Here is a 16,347-nt window from a genome sequence, read left to right on the forward strand (position 1 = left end):
CTTAGCGATCGATTTGTCTAGGGAAGAGTGTGTAGATAGCCTGGATCATGTTGAGATCAAAAAAGAGGAGGTGTTAGGCGTCTTGAAGAATATTAAGGTGGATAAGTCCCCAGGGCCAGATGGGATCTACCCCAGAGTACTGAGGGAGGTAAGGGAGGAGATTGCTGGGGCCTTGACAGAAATCTTTGTATCCTCACTGGCTACGGGTGAGGTCCCAGAGGACTGGAGAATGGCCAATGTTGTTCCATTGTTTAAGAAGGGTAGCAGGGATAATCCAGGAAATTACAGGCCGGTGAGCCTTATGTCAGTGATAGGGAAATTATTGGAGAAGATTCGGCGTGACAGGATTTACTACCATTTGGAAGCAAATGGGCATATTAGTGAGAGGCAGCCTGGTTTTGTGAAGGGGAGGTTGTGTCTCACTAACTTGATCGAGTTTTTCGAGGAAGTGACAAAGATGATCGACGATGGAAGGGCAGTGGATGTTATATACATGGATTTCAGTAAGGCCTTTGACAAGGTCCCTCATGGCAGACTGGTACAGAAGGTAAAGTCGCATGGGATCAGAGGTGAGCTGGCAAGATGGATACAGAATTGGCTTGGTCATAGAAGATGGAGGGTAGCAGTAGAAGGATGCTTCTCTGGATGGAGAGCTGTGACTAGTGGAGTTCCGCAGGGATCAGTGCTGAGACCTTTGCTGTTTGTAGTATACATAAATGATTTGGAGGAAAATGTAACTGGGCTAATTAGTAAGTTTGCAGATGACACTAAGGTTGGAGGAGTTGCAGATAGTGAAGAGGATTGTCAAAGGATACAACAGGATATAGATCGGTTGGAGACTTGGGCGGAGAAATGGCAGATGGCGTTTTATCTGGACAAATGCGAGGTAATGCATTTTAGAAGGTCTAATACAGGCAGGAATTATACAGTAAATGGCAGAACCCTTAAGTGCATTGACGGGCAGAGGGATCTGGGTGTACAGGTCCACAGGTCAATGAATATCCACAGGTGGATAAGGTAGTCAGGAAGGCATATGGCATGCTTGCCTTCATTGGCAGGGGTATTGAGTATAAAAGGTGGGAAGTCATGCTGCAGCTGTATAGAACCTTGGTTAGGCCACACTTGGAATATTGCGTGCAATACTGGTCACCACATGACCAAAAGGATATGGAGGCATTGGAGAGGGTGCAGAGGAGGTTTACCAGGTTGCTGGCCTGGTCTGGAGGTCATTAGCTATGAGGAGAGGTTGGAGAAACTCGGATTGTTCTCACTGGAGCGACGGAGATTAAGGGGCGATTTGATAGAAGTTTACAAAATTATGAGTGGCATAGACAGAGTAGATAGTCAGAAGTTTTTTCCCAGGGTGGAAGAGTCAATTACTAGGGGACATAGATTTAAGGTGAGAGGAGAAAACTTTAGAGGAGATGTGCGGGGCAAGTTTTTTACGCAGAGGGTAGTGAGTGTCTGGAATTCGCTGCCAGAGGAGGTGGTGGAAGCAGGTACGTGTTTAAGAGGCAGCTTGACAAATATGTGAATAGCTTGGGAATAGAGGGATACGGACCCTGGAAGTGCAAAATGTTTTAGTTGATGGGCAATATGATCAGCATAGGCTTGGAGGGCCAAAGGGCCTGTTCCTGTGCTGTACTTTTCTTTGTTCTTTGTTCTTGAGAATGGAGCCTGCAGCCCAGGCTTGTCCTGGAGGTCCATATGTGGTGTGTTAGCTGAAGGTTCATTGGAGTAAAGCCTCCTAAGTGTCCCTGCCTCCCTGGAGTGTGCCTGGGTCAGTGTTGACCCCCTCAGCATTTCCCTGTGCATGCTCATCCTCAGACGCACTGCTGGACTTATCATGTGCCACTGCGTCTACATCTTCATCGTCCACAACATCCCCCCTTTCCAGCACAAAATTATGGAGAGCGCAGCATGCAACCACTCACAGCGACACACAATCTGCAGGGTTCTGGAGTGCGCCCCCATAAGTGGTTCAGGCATCGGAAGCGCATCTTGAGAAGACCGATGGCTCTCTCCACCACAGTTCTTGTGGATCCGTGGCTCCTATTGTACTGCTGCTCAACTTCTGTTCTTGGATGGTGGAGAGGCGTCATGAGCCAGCTTCTGAGGGGATAGCCCTTGTCACCCAGCAGCCATCCATCCAGCCAGGCTGGAGCACTGAAGAGCCCTGGCACCTGGGAGTGTCTGAGGATGTAGGCATCATGGGAGCTGCCTGGCTACCTTTCACAGACTTGTAGAATCTGCATCCTGTGGTCACACACTATCTGCATCTTCATGGAGTGGAAGCCCTTCCTGTTGACGCAGGCACTGGGCTCACCTGCTGGTGCCTTGATGGCCACGTGTGGACAGTCTATTGCACCCTGGACATGGGGGAAGCCAGCAATGGCCACGAAGTTTCTGGCTCGCTGTGTCTGACTTGCCTGGTCTCAACAGTAGTGGATGAAGGTCAGTGCGCGCCTGAACAGAGCATCTGTAACCTGCTTTACACAAGTGTGGACAGCTGATTGGGAGACACCACAAAGATCACCCACCGAGCCCTGGAAGGAGCCAGAGGCATAGAAGTTGAGGGCAGCTGTGATCTTTAGAGCCACTGGCATGGGGTGTCCACCCACACAGTTAGGAGAGATCTCAGGCCCAATCATCTGACAGACAGAGTTAACTGTCTCCCTTGAGAGACAGAGCCTCCTTCGACATTGCACCTCAGACATATTGAGGTAGCTGCTTCACCGCCTGTATACCCTGGCAGCAGGATAGTAGCGTCTTTTTCAGCCCCTTCCACCTTGGACTTCCTCTTGGCCCTGCGCCCCTTGTGCCTGCGCCTGCCCTCCTAACAGTGGCTCCCCTGGTGGCTGAATGTGCACTCCTGGCCTCCTCCCCATTCTAGCCCCCTCTCCTCAGAGGAGGTGCCTCCAATGGAGAGTTCAGCTCCCATTCCCAGGCTAAGGGGAAGCTTCCTGAAACCTGCAGGCCCAAAAATGATTCCTCACTGCAGAGTGCTGACCTGGAGGTTGTGAGTCCAGTCTAAGCAGCTGGGATGCGTTTTTAAGTGTTGCAAATCACACAGGCAAGTATCAGTAACTTTGAAAAATCAATATTTGACAGAGCATACTTGTGACCCCACTGAGCCCTCTTATCCCCCCCTCCCCCCGTGGATGAGGTTTATATAAATGTGTCTTACCCGCCTGCCCAGTGCGCCAATCCAAAGCTCACATGGGTGCTGAAAAATCGCCATCGAGTGGCGCCTCAAGGGCCTTAAGTGGCCTGTTAATTAACAGCGGGCACACATCGGATATCATCACGTGCCCGCCCAGTGAAATATCGCAATGGGACACTCACGTCATTTTGCACGTTGGTGTGTGGGTCCCACCCCCGTAGCCAACGGCAAAATTCGGGCCTCTGTCTCTTAGTGTTCCTCTCTGCTTGTCTTTATCCAAATCATTACATTGCAGCACTGCCTTGACTTTTCTTAAAAATATGACGCACCAAAACAACAAACACACTGCAAGTTAGAAAGTAATATTTCTACAGAAGAGAAATATTTAACATGTTGTAAAGCAGAAGAAACATTGTTTTCTTATCCAGAGTGAGACTTCTACAGCGGAATGTTTTGATTTGTCTGAACAAATTGGCAGAGCATCAAGCAATTCTTCAACTTCATAGAAATGTTCCTGTTGCTTAACTGTAATGGAACACTGATTTTTCAGGTTTACACAGCCAGCAGAATGAAAATAAAGCACAACTCTGTTTTGGGCTTCCTCTTCAATTTCAATTCAGCAATCAAGTTTGGAAGAAAAAAAGGACTTGCATTTATATAGTGCCTTTCACATCCACCGGCCTTCTCAAAGTGCTTGACAGCCAACTAAATTCTTTTGTAGTGTAACCACGCTTATAATGGCAGCCAATTCGTACACTGTGCAAATAGCACTTTGATAATGACTAGATAATCTGCTTTTGCAATGTTGATTGAGGGATAAATACGAGCATAACTCCCGCCCACCCCACCCTTATCTGAGAGAGTGCCATGGGATCTTACACATCCATATTAGAAGGCAAGTGGAGCCTCTGTTTAACATTTCATCTGAAAGGCAGCAACTCTGACAGTGCAATGCTCCCTCAGTGCTGCCTTAGGATGTCAGCTTTGATTTGTATGCTTAAGTTCTGAAGTGGGACTTGAATCCACAACCATCTGGCTGGGGTGAGGGTTCTACTAACTGAACCATGACTGACATGGAAAAATGGCATTATTCCTTGCCCCGTATAGTTGTGAGTACGTTACTTACTTTTACTTGGATTATGCAGCTTTATAACCCTGGTCAATCTTCCCTCATTAGTCTAATCTTCAGACTCTGTGAGCATTTTGTAGCACTCCAACTGCTGCCCTAACTGACATCTGCTGAGATCATGAATTGAGGCAAAAGAGATTCAGAAATAGAACCTTGGATTTTCCAATGGGACACATGGCTGACTGCTACCTGTTGTCATACTAACAAAAGATACTTTTCACTTTTTGCATTCCTTTTCTGGAAGAACATAGAGCATATGATCAAGAGTGATATTGACCAGATCAATTCTTTTCAGTGATGTTGTTTGAGGGATAAAAGTTGGCCAGAGCAAGGGGGAGAATTCCCTAGTCTTTTTCAGATAATATCATTGGATCTTTCATCTTTGCCTGAGAAGCCAGTTGAGGCATCAGTTTAACATCTCAAGTTGAATTCCTTTATTTTTTTAAGTGCCTATTGTACTCCACATGATTTGCCAGCAAATTCACAGAATCACAGAATCTCACAGTTCAGATGAGGCCCTTCGGCCCATCGAGTCTACACTGACACGTGAGAAACACCTGACCTACCTACCTAATCACATTTACCAGCCTTGAATGTTATGACGTGCCAAATGCTCATCCAGGTATTTTTTAAAGGATGTGAGGCAACCCGCCTCCACCACCCTCCCAGGCAGTGCATTCCAGACCATCACCACCCTCTGGGTAAAAAAGTTTTTCCTCACATCCCCCTTAAACCTCCTGCCCCTCACCTTGAACTTGTGTCCCCTCATGACTGACCCTTCAACTAATGGGAACAGCTGCTCCCTATCCACCCTGTCCATGCCCCTCATAATCTTGTACACCTTGATCATGACGCCTCTCAGTCTTCTCTGCTTCAGCAAAAACAACCCAAGTTATCCAACCTTCATTCATAACTTAAATGTTTCATCCCAGGCAACATCCTGGTGAATCTCCTCTGCACCCCTTCCAGTGCAATCACAACCTTCCTATAATGTGGTGACCAGAATTGCACACTACTCCAGCTGTGGCCTCACTAAAGTTCTATACAACTCCAACATGATCTCCCTACTTTTGTAATCTATGCCTCGATTGATAAAGGCAAGTGTCTCATGTGTTTTTTTCACCACCCCACTAACATGCCCCTCCACCTTCAGAGATCTATGGACACACACACCAAGGTCCCTTTGTTCCTCAGAAATTCCTAGTGTCATGCCGTTCATTAAATACTTCCTTGTCAAATTACTCCTTCCAAAGTGTACCACCGCACACTTTTCAGGGTTAAATTCCATCTGCCACTTATCTGCCCATTTGACCATCCCGTCTATATCTTCCTGTAGCCCAAGACACTCAACCTCACTGTTAACTACCCGGCCAATCTTTGTGTCATCCGCAAACTTACTAATCCTACCCCCCACATAGTCATCTATGTCATTTATATAAATGATGAATAATAGGGGACTCAGCACAATCCCTGTGGTACGCCACTGGACAGTGGCTTCCAGTCACTAAAGCAGCCTTCTGTCATCACCCTCTGCCTCCTACAACTAAGCCAATTTTGAATCCACCTTATCAAGTTACTCTGTATCCCATGTGCATTTGCCTTCTTTATAAGTCTCCCATGTGGGACCTTGTCAAAGGCTTTGCTGAAATCCATATAAACTACATCAACTGCACTACCCTTGTCTACACACCTGATCACCTCCTCAAAAAGTTCAGTCAAATTTGTTAGGCATGACCTCCCTCTGACAAAGCCATGCTGACTATCCCTGATCAAACCTTGCCTCTCCAAGTGGAGATAGATTCTCTCCTTCAGAATTTTCTCCAATAGTTTCCCTACCAGTGACGTGAGACTCACTGGCCTGTAGTTCCCTGGCTTATCTCTACAACCCTTCTTAAATAGCAGAACCACATTAGCTGTTCTCCAGTCCTCTGGCACCTCCCCTGTGGCCATAGAGAAATTAAAGATTTGGGTCAAAGCCCTTGCAATCTCCTCTCTTGCCTCCCTCAGCAGTCTGGGACACAAATCATCCGGACCTGGAGATTTGTCCACTTTTAAGCCTGCCAACACCTCCAATACCTTGTCCCTCCCTATTTCAATTTGCTTAAGAACCTCGCAGTCTTTCTCCCAGAGTTTGATACCTTCATCCTCATTCTCCTGGGTGAAAATGGTTGTGATGTATTCGTTCAACACTCTACTGATGTCCGCTGGCCCCACCCATAGATTGCCCCCTTGGTCCCTAATGGGCCCTACTCTTTCCCTGGTTACCCTCTTCCCATTGATATACTTATAGAATATCTTGGGATTTTCCCTACTTTTACCAGCCAGAGCTTTCTCATATCCCCTCTTTGCTCTCCTAATTGCTTTCTTAAGCTGCAGTTTCTGTACTCCACTAATGCCTCCGCTGATTTGCTTCCCTTGTACCTGCTAAAAGCTTCTCTTTTCCTCCTCATCATATCCTGAATATCTCTGGTCATCCATGGTTCTCTGAGCTTGTTACTCCTTCCTATCACCCTAGAGGGGACATGTTGATCCTGTACCCTCCCCATTTCCTTTTTGAATGCCCCCCACTGCTCTTCTGTAGATTTCCCCACAAATAGCTGTTCCCAGTCTACCTTGGCCAGATCCTGCCTCATTTTACTAAAATCCACTCTCCCCCAATCCAAAACATTTTTTTGCAACTTGTCTATTTCTTTGTCCATAACAAGCTTAAACTGTACCATGTTGTGGTCGCTATCACTAAAATACTCCCCCATCACCACCTCAGCCACCTGTCTGGCTTCATTCCCCAGAATTAGGTCCAACACTGCACAGTCCCTTGCTGGACCATCTACATATTGACCTAAAAAGTTCTCCTGTACACATTTCAAGAAATCCACTCCATCCTAGCCCTTAACACTACGTCTAAGCCAATTAATGTTGGGAAAGTTGAAATCGCTTAATATAACTACCCTATTGTTATTTTTACATACCTCTGTAAATTGTGCACATATTTGCTCCTCAATTTCCTGCTGACTATCTGGGTGTCTATAATAAACACCTAACAATGTGGCTGCCCCTTTTTTATTCCTAAGCTCTACCCACAAAGCTTCATTCGATGCCCCCTCCAAGATATCATCACTCCTTACTGCAGTAACTGACTCCTTAACTAATAATGCAATGCCTCCTTCTCTTTTACTCCCCTGTCTCTCCTGAAGATTCTATATATCGGAATGTTGAGCTGCCAATCCTGCCCCTCCCTCAACCATGTCTCTGTGATGGCTACTATATCACAATTCCACGTGTCAATCCTCACCCTTATCTCATCCGTTTTACCTGTAATACTCCTGGCGTTAAAGTAGAGGCCATCCAGCCTTGCCTTACTCCCTTGAAACTTAATGCAGCTGTACTTCCTCTGACTTGATTGTTTTACTGTATTATGACATGTCCCTATTCTGCTGACATTCTGTGTCCCCTTCCCCTGCTAAATTAAATTAAACTCTTAACAGCACTAGCAAACCCTCCCACAAGGATGTTAGTCCCGTTATGGTTCAGATGTAGACCGTCCCTCTTGTATAGGTCCCAATTTCCTCCAAAACGGTCCCAGTGATCCAGGAATCTAAAACCCTCCCTCCTGCACCAGCTCTTAAGCCGCATATTCATCTGCGCTATTCTCCTACTTCTGTGCTTGCTAGCATGTGGAACTGGGAGTAATCCAAAGATTACAAACCATGAGGTCCTGCTTTTAGTCTACTGCCTAACTCCCTCATCCCTCTTTCTACCTATGACATTGGTACCAACATGTACCATGACCTCTGCCTTATCACCCTCCCCCTTCAGAATGCCCTGCAGCCGTTCAGTGACATCCCGGACCCTGGCACCAGGGAGGCAACACACCATCCTGGAGTCACGTTGACGGCCACAGTAGCACCTATCTGTTCGCCTGACTATAAAATCCCTTATTACTATTGCTTTTCCTCTCTTCCTCCCCTCCTGTACAGACAGGCTGCTTATGGTGCCAGAAGCTTGGCTCTGTCTGCACTCCCTTATACTATGAAACAAAAGAAGGACTTGTTGGTGACACATGATGTGGGGGAGGGAGGCAGTGGGTAACATTTCTGGCTGGATGGTTAGGTTGTGCAACCCCTCTGCTAAAGAGACTGGAGGAATCTCTAGCTTTTAAAATGCTTATACAGCATTGGTGGAGATACTAAGGGCTACATTTTCACCGAGTTGGGGCAACATGGAGCCCTTTAAAAATGGCAGGCAGGTCCCAATTCTGATATTCCCGACCCCATTTCCGGGATGTCTGATTTTTGGTTGTGCTTTTAAAAGACACTCCTGACCTTGGAGGCTCCGTTATGGAGATAGGAATGTCCTACTCCTCCGCAACTTTCATGGAGTCTAGCCAGGTTTTTAAAGAGTTTAAACAGCCCCTCAGAAGAGTCATGAACCATACTCTTTCTGAGGGGACTTTTTAAAAGGTGAGTTCAAAAGGGTCCTCCTCATGCCTCCCATATCAAGGTATGGCACTTCCAGGCCCATTTGACCCACTGTGTAGAACCAATGAACCCTTTCATAACAATAGGATGTGTTTAAAAAAAAACTTTAAAAAACAGTCTTTAATTCATTACTTTCCACTACGTAAGTTATTTCACTACAGCCCAATAAAAGTATCAATAACAGAAGCTGCAAACCCTTGAAACCCCTTAACCTCGTGTGAATAAACATTGTGAAATTGACAGCAGCGATCAGAGAGCTAGAGCTGTCAATTAAGCAATGTTTTCCCTGGGGCCCAGGTGTTCGATGGAGTAATGGACTTCTGGGCTCTCAGCCAAGAATACATAATGAAGCTTGGCTCAGAACCTTGACATTGGGCATGGAAGTACCATAGCTTGGCATCAGGGCGTGGGTATAGGGGCATAGCTTGGCTTAGAGAGCATGAGGAGTGGGTGGGGGGTGCATGGGAGTCATGGATGGGGCCTGGAGAGTATGAGAAAGGTGAAGGCTGAGGGGCCTTTATCCCGAGTAAAATAAAAACATAAAGTCCCACAGACCAACGGCAGGCCTTTTGGACAGCCTGCCCCAGTACATGGCAGCTCCTGCTGCTGCCTCTGACATCTTTCCCGGGGCTTGCCCGACTTCAGCCTGCACCTACCCCCCCCACCCCCCCACCCCGCTCCCTTCAATGAAGATCTTGCCTTTTCAGGCACTTTGTCCCAAGATGGGCAGGCCTAACTGGGAATTTTCCCAACTCCCATTATTTGCTCGGTGATGAAAGTCTCAAAATCACAGAATTTTAACAGCACAGAAGGAGGCCATTCGGCCCATTGTGTCTACACTGGTTCTCCAAATGAGAATTATGGCCTAGTGCCATTGCCCTGCCTTTTCTCTGTACCCCTGCACATTGTTTCTATTCAAATAATCATCTAATGCCCTCTTGAATGCCTCAATTGAACCTGCCTCCACCACACTTCCAGGCAGTGCATTCCAGACCCGAACCACTCATTGTGTGAAAAAGTTTTTTCTCACACCACATTTGCTTCTTTTGCATATCACTTTAAATCTGTGCCCTCTCATTCTTGATCCTTTTTTGAGCAGGAACAGCTTCTCCCTATCTACTCTGTCCAGCCCCTTGTGATTTTGAATATCTCTATCAAATCACCTCCTAGCCTTCTTCTCTCCAAGGGGAACAGTCCCAACCTCTCCAATCTATCTTCATAACTAAAGTTTCTCATCCCTGGAACCATTCTTGTAAACCTCTCCTGCATTCCCTCCAATGTGTTCACATCCTTCCTATAATGTGGCACCCAGAACTGTACACAATACTCCAACTGAGTCTAATGAAGGTCTTGTATAAATTCAGCATAACCTCCTTGCTCTTGTACTCTATGCCCCTATTAATAAAAACCAGGATATTATATGTTTTATTAACTGCTCTCTCCACCTGTCGTGCCACCTTCAATGATCTATGCACATATACACCCAAGTCTTTCTGCTCCTGCACCCCCCTTCAAAATTTCATCCCTTATTTTGTATTGTCTCTCCATGTTCTTCATACTAAAATGCATCACCTCACACTTCTCTGCATTGAACTTCATCTGCCACCAATCTGCCCACTCCACCAACTTGTCTATGTCCTTTTGAAGTTCTACACTATCCGCGTCTCAGTCCCAAGCTTCGTATTATCTGCAGACTTTGAAATTGTCCCCTGCACACCAAGATCTAGATCATTAATTTATATCAGGAGAAGCAAGTGACCCAGTAACGGCTCCTGGGGAACTCCGCTACAAACCTTCCTCCAGCACAAATAATATCCATTGACCATTAATCTCTGCTTCCTATTTTTCAGCCAATTTTGTATCCACATTACTACTGTCCTTTTTATTCCATGAGCAATAACTTTTCTCACAGGTCTGTTGTGTGGCACTGTATCAAATATCTTTTGAAAGCCCATGTACACCACATCAATGGCATTGCCGTCATCGACTTTTTCTGTTACCCTTCAAAAAACTCCAAGTTAGTTAAACACGATTTCCCTTTTAGAAATCCATGTCTTATCAACCCATATTTTTCCATATGACTACAAATTCTATGCCGAATAATTCTTTCTACAATCTTGCCCACCACTAAAATCAAACTGACTGGTCTGTAATTGCTGGGCTAATCCCAAACCTCTTTTGAACAAGTCCAGACCTATGAGCTTGAGACAGACAGTAGGAAAGGCAGCTTGTGTGGAGGAGTGTGCACAGTACAGCTTTACAACTCTGTTGTCCATTTTAAAGCATATTATTACTTCACAGACATAGCAGAGACAGGTCAACTTGTAGCATAAGGCACATCTCAGCAACAGCCGCCTTTTGTAAAGTATTGCCTCTGCAAGCAATTCTGCTCTGGAAAAATGTAAGATGTCTATCTCTTTATATTTTGGTAATGTGGTTCCGGTAGATGGGTGGGTGCTGCGCACCTCTGATATTGCCTTTTTGGGCTGGCATCTTTGAAAAAGCAAAGTGACTCAGAATTCCCATAGGAAGTCGATTGTGTGTTATGTTGACTTGGTGGGTGGAAAATGGTACCCCCAGAGCAAATGGCCTAAAATACACAGATATAATTTCAGCTAATTGGCCTAGATTTTCTGATTTCGGAGACCTTACCTGTAAATTTTCATCCCACAGAATAGTGAATGTGAAATGTGTTACCTGTTGAGTATTTATCTCTATTTAGCTGTTTTCAAATTGGGTGAGAAAGAAAGTTCTGGGATCCAGTCAGTAAACATTGAAAAATCAAAATGAACAGCCATTTGGTTTGCTAATCTGGTAAGTGATATCATTATATGATTGCACCATTGAATCTTGAAATGATTTGTCTCCCATGTGAACTGCAAATGTCCCTTCCCAGCAGGATGCATGGCAGTATTTCGGTAACTGTATTCTTGATGGTTGTTTTTTTGAAATTGTCTTTTGAAATGTTACAACACCGTTTCCACATGTGTAACAGATCTCTCAGGAAGCTACTGCATAGCTAGGGGTTTGTGATCCTTGCGGAAGTTGGTTTACCAAACCTCAGAAGAATGTGAAAAGGCTTTGTTTAAACCAGAAACCTTGAAAAACAAGTTTGGAAAAAAAACATATGTAGCGTGCAACTTTCTGGCCTATCTTCCAAAACTCAGAGCAACAAGACATCTTCAGCAGCTGATGTCATTTCCCTGTGGAAATAAAAATACCATGATGGATTTTGCAGATGAATACTTTTGGCTTTCTACAAGATTGGCTGAGGTCCAGTCATTGGACCGAAAGCATAATTCCCCTTTTTTAGTTGATGTTGTAAAGTGGAAACAGGCTGGATAGTTATAGCATCTACATTTCAATATGAATTAAACATGTTTGGAATGATTTGCCATGCACTTATATCAGTAGATCTGAGGAGAAATATCTATAATTGTCTGCTTCTTCCCATTCTCTAATTCATTTTTCTGGTACTCTTTCTGTTTTTCTCCCTCTCACTACATCTCTGTTGATGGTCACATGTTTTTTCACTCTGGTATCATCATATAATGTGTAATTGACTGAGGCCCAAGCACTGATTGTTGCAGTACCCCAGTAATTACCGCCTGCCAACCTGAAAATGACCCATTTATTCCTACTCTTTGTTTTCTGTCTGTTAACCTCCACTTCCATGAACTCTAATTTTATGTAATTATCTCTTGTGTAACACCTTTGCTTTTTGCAATCCAAATACACTATACCCACAGTTTCCTTCTTGCTGGTTACAACTTCAAAAGCACGATTAGATCTGTCAAACACTATTTCCATTTCTTAAGTATATGTTGACTCTGCCCAATTATATTGTGATTTTCTAAGTGCCATTATTATCATATCTCTAACACTGGATTCCAACATTTTCCCTACTACTGATGTCAGGTTAACTGACCTCTCATTCCCTGTTTTTCCATCTCCTCCCTTTCCTGAATAGTGGGATTACATTTGTTACCTACTGTTCTAAAACCTAAAGAATTTAATACAGGTATTATGCTTGATCATGTCAGAACGATAGTCAGTGATGAAGAAAATGTAGAAGAACAAATCTGCAGGAAAATTACAGAAAGATGCAGGTATTATAGAGTAGTTATAATGGGGGACTTTAATTACCCGAATGTAGACTGGGACACTGGTAGTGTAAAGGGTGGAGAGGGGCAAAATTTCCTAGATTGTGTTTGGGAGAATTTTCTACAGCAGTATGTGTCCAATCCAACATGAAAAGTTGCACTGTTGGACCTGGTTTTTGGAAATGAGGCGGGCCAAGTGGATCAAGTGTCAGTGGGGTAACATTTAGGAGACAGTGATCATAGTATTGTATGTTTAGGCTGATAATAGAAAAGGACGATAGGCAATCCAGAGTAAAAATAATTAACTGGACAAGAGCCGACTTCGATGGGGCAAGAACGGAGCTGGGCCAGATAGATTAGAATGAAAGATTGGCAGGAAAAACTGTAGTTGAACAATGGGCTGCCTTCAAAAAAGAATTGATTTGGACACAATCAAGGTATATTCCATCAAAAGGGAAGGGTAGGACAAACAAATCCAGAGCTCCCTGAATGAAAAAGGAGATAGAAATTAAGAAAAAGAAGAAAAACTGTGCTTATGACTGGTGTCAGGAGGAAAATACAATTGAGAACCAAGAGAAATGCAGAAGGTTTGGAGGGGAGGTGAAAAAGCATATTAGAGAAGCAAAGTGGGATTATGAGAAAAGACCAGCAGCCAACATAAAGGGGAATCCCAAAGTCTTCTATAGGCATATAAATTGTAAAAAAAAAAGTGGTAAAAGGAGGAGTAGGGCTGATCAGGGAACTTACACATGGACGAAGGAGCTGTGGCTGAGCTACAAAATGAATAATTTGCATCCGTCTTTACCAAGGAGGTAGATGCTGCCCAGGCCATGGTGACAGATGAGGAAACTCTGTCACTAGAAAGGTTTAAAATTGATAAGGAGAAAGTGTTGGATAGACTGCCAGTACTTAAAGTTGACAAGGCACTAGGACCAGATGAGATGCATCCAAGGATATTTAAGGAAGTGAGAGTAGAAATTGCAGGGGCACTGGCCATAATCTTTCACAGTCTTCCCTAGACTCGGGGATGGTACCTGAGGACTGGAGAATTGCAAACATTATGCCCTTGGTCAAAAAAGTTGTAAGGATAAGGCCAGCAATTACAGACCAGTTAGTTTAACTTCAGTGGTGGGCAAGATTGTAGAAAGAATTATTTGGGATAGAATTAGTAGTCATATGGTAAAATATAGGTTGATAAGGAGGAGCCATCATGGATTTCTAAAGGGGAAATAGTGCTTAACTAACTTGCCGGAGTTTTACGAAGAGGTGATAGAAAAGGTTGATGAGGGTAATGCTCTTGATGTGGTAGACTTTGAAAAGATATTTGACACAGTTCTACACAACAGACTTGAGAAAAGTTATTGCTCCTGGAATAAAAGGGACAGTAGCAACCTAGATACAAATTTGGCTAAAACATAGGAAGCAGAGAGTAATGGTCAAGGATATTTTTTGCACTGGAGGAAGGCTTGCAGTGGAATTCCCCAAAGGTCAGTATTGGGACCTTTGCTTTTCCTAATATATATTAATGATCTAGATCTTAGTGTGCAGGGGACAATTTTAAAGTTTGTGGATGATACAAAGCCTGGGAGTGTTGCGAACTACGAGGAGGATGGTGTGGAACTTCAAGAGGGCATAGACACATTGGTGGAATGGGTGGATGGGTGGCAGATGAAGTTCAATGCAGAGAAGTGTGAGGTGATGCATTTTGGTAGGAAGAATATGGACAGACAATATAAAATAAGGGGTGAAATTGTGAAGGGGGTGCAGGAGCAGAAAGACTTGGGTATATATGTTCATAGATCATTGAATGTGGCAGGACAGGTGGAGAGAGCAGTTAACAAAGCATATAGTATCCTGGACTTTATTAATAGGGGCATAGAATACAAGAGCAGGGAGGTTATGCTGAATTTATATAAGACACTCGTTCTGGGCACCATATTACAGGAAGGATGTGAACACATTGGAGAGAGTGCGGAAGAGGTTTACAAGAATGTTTCCAGGAATGAGAATCTTCAGCTATGAGGATAGATTGGAGAGGTTGGGACTGTTCTCCTTGGCGAGAAGAAGGCTGAGAGGAGATTTGACAGAGATGCTCAAAATCATGAGGGGGCTGGACAGTGTAGATGGGAGAAGCTGTTCCCGCTCGTAAAAGGATCGAGAACGAGAGGGCACAGATTTAAAGTGATTTGCAAAAGAAGCAAGTGTGACGTGAGAAAAAACTTTTTCGCATGAGTGGTTTGGGTTTGCAATGTACTACCTGGAAGTGTGATGGAGGCAGGTTCAATCAAGGCATTCAAGAGGACAATAGATGATTACTTGAGAAGAAACAACGTGCAGGGGTACGGGGAAAAGGCAGGGCAATGGCACTAGGACTAAATGCTCATTTGGAGAGCTGGTACAGACACGATGGGCCAAATGACCTCCTTCTTTGACACTAAGAATCTGTGATTCGCTGAAGTTGCGAAGTGGCAAGAGATGCTGTGGAAAAGGCACAGCTAAATAAACTGAAGCTATTTTTAGATAGGTGCCAAAGTGGCGCAAAAATAAGGCATTCTATCATTTAGAATTGAGTCCAGTGTGGACATGTTGAACTTCAGTTTGAACCAACTATTGAAGTTCTGATGCAAAATGTTTTAGTGTCCAAACTGCAGAGCCTTTCAAGTGGACACACTTTAGCAGGGATCCGACAGAATAGCTCTAAGTTCTCAGCCACAGATCCCTGTATGGCCTTGTGGGGATTGTGTTTCTGAGGGTGACCACAAGGCCAACACAATGGGGTTTTTCTCAGTCTGTTTCATGTTATCCTTTCATCAGGACCCACTTTCAAATCTGCACAAATATGTCTGGTCCACAGGTATATTTCACCAAAGGGTAGAAGGAGTCCTACCAGCTGGGACTCAGGTCAGAATTGGGGCCCGAGCCCAAAATGGGGGCTGAATTTTATTTGTAGGTGGCTTCCAGACACAAAGCAGCGTTTTCGAGACTGAGACTGGTACAAATGCAAATGGATTATGAGTATTTTTTTAGTGCTGTTATCGTGATATAAAGCAGAGGAAGTATGGCTTTGTTCACAGAGAACATGTAAAGAGAATGGAATGGAATTTGTTTAAATTGGATTGCTTTATGAAAGGATTACTTGTTTAGAGTTGTGGCTTTCGATAGGGGAAGTAATCAGCTGCCAGTTTCTTCAACAGCACTTTCTAAATCTACGACCTCTATCATAGAAAAGAACAGGGAAGCAGGCACATGGGAACACCACCACTTGCAAATTTCCCCTCAACTCTCTCACACCATCCGGATTTGAAAATATATTGCTGTTCCTTCACTGTGGCTAGAACAAAATCCTGGGAATCCCTCCCTAACAGCATTGTACCCACTGGAGTACTGGACTGTAGTAATTCAAGAATGGGGCTTACTACCACCTCCTTATGGACAATCAGGGATGTCAACAAATGTTAGCCTTACCACTGACTC

This window comes from Carcharodon carcharias, chromosome 5 (assembly GCF_017639515.1).
Source record: "Carcharodon carcharias isolate sCarCar2 chromosome 5, sCarCar2.pri, whole genome shotgun sequence".
Taxonomy (NCBI): domain Eukaryota; kingdom Metazoa; phylum Chordata; class Chondrichthyes; order Lamniformes; family Lamnidae; genus Carcharodon; species Carcharodon carcharias.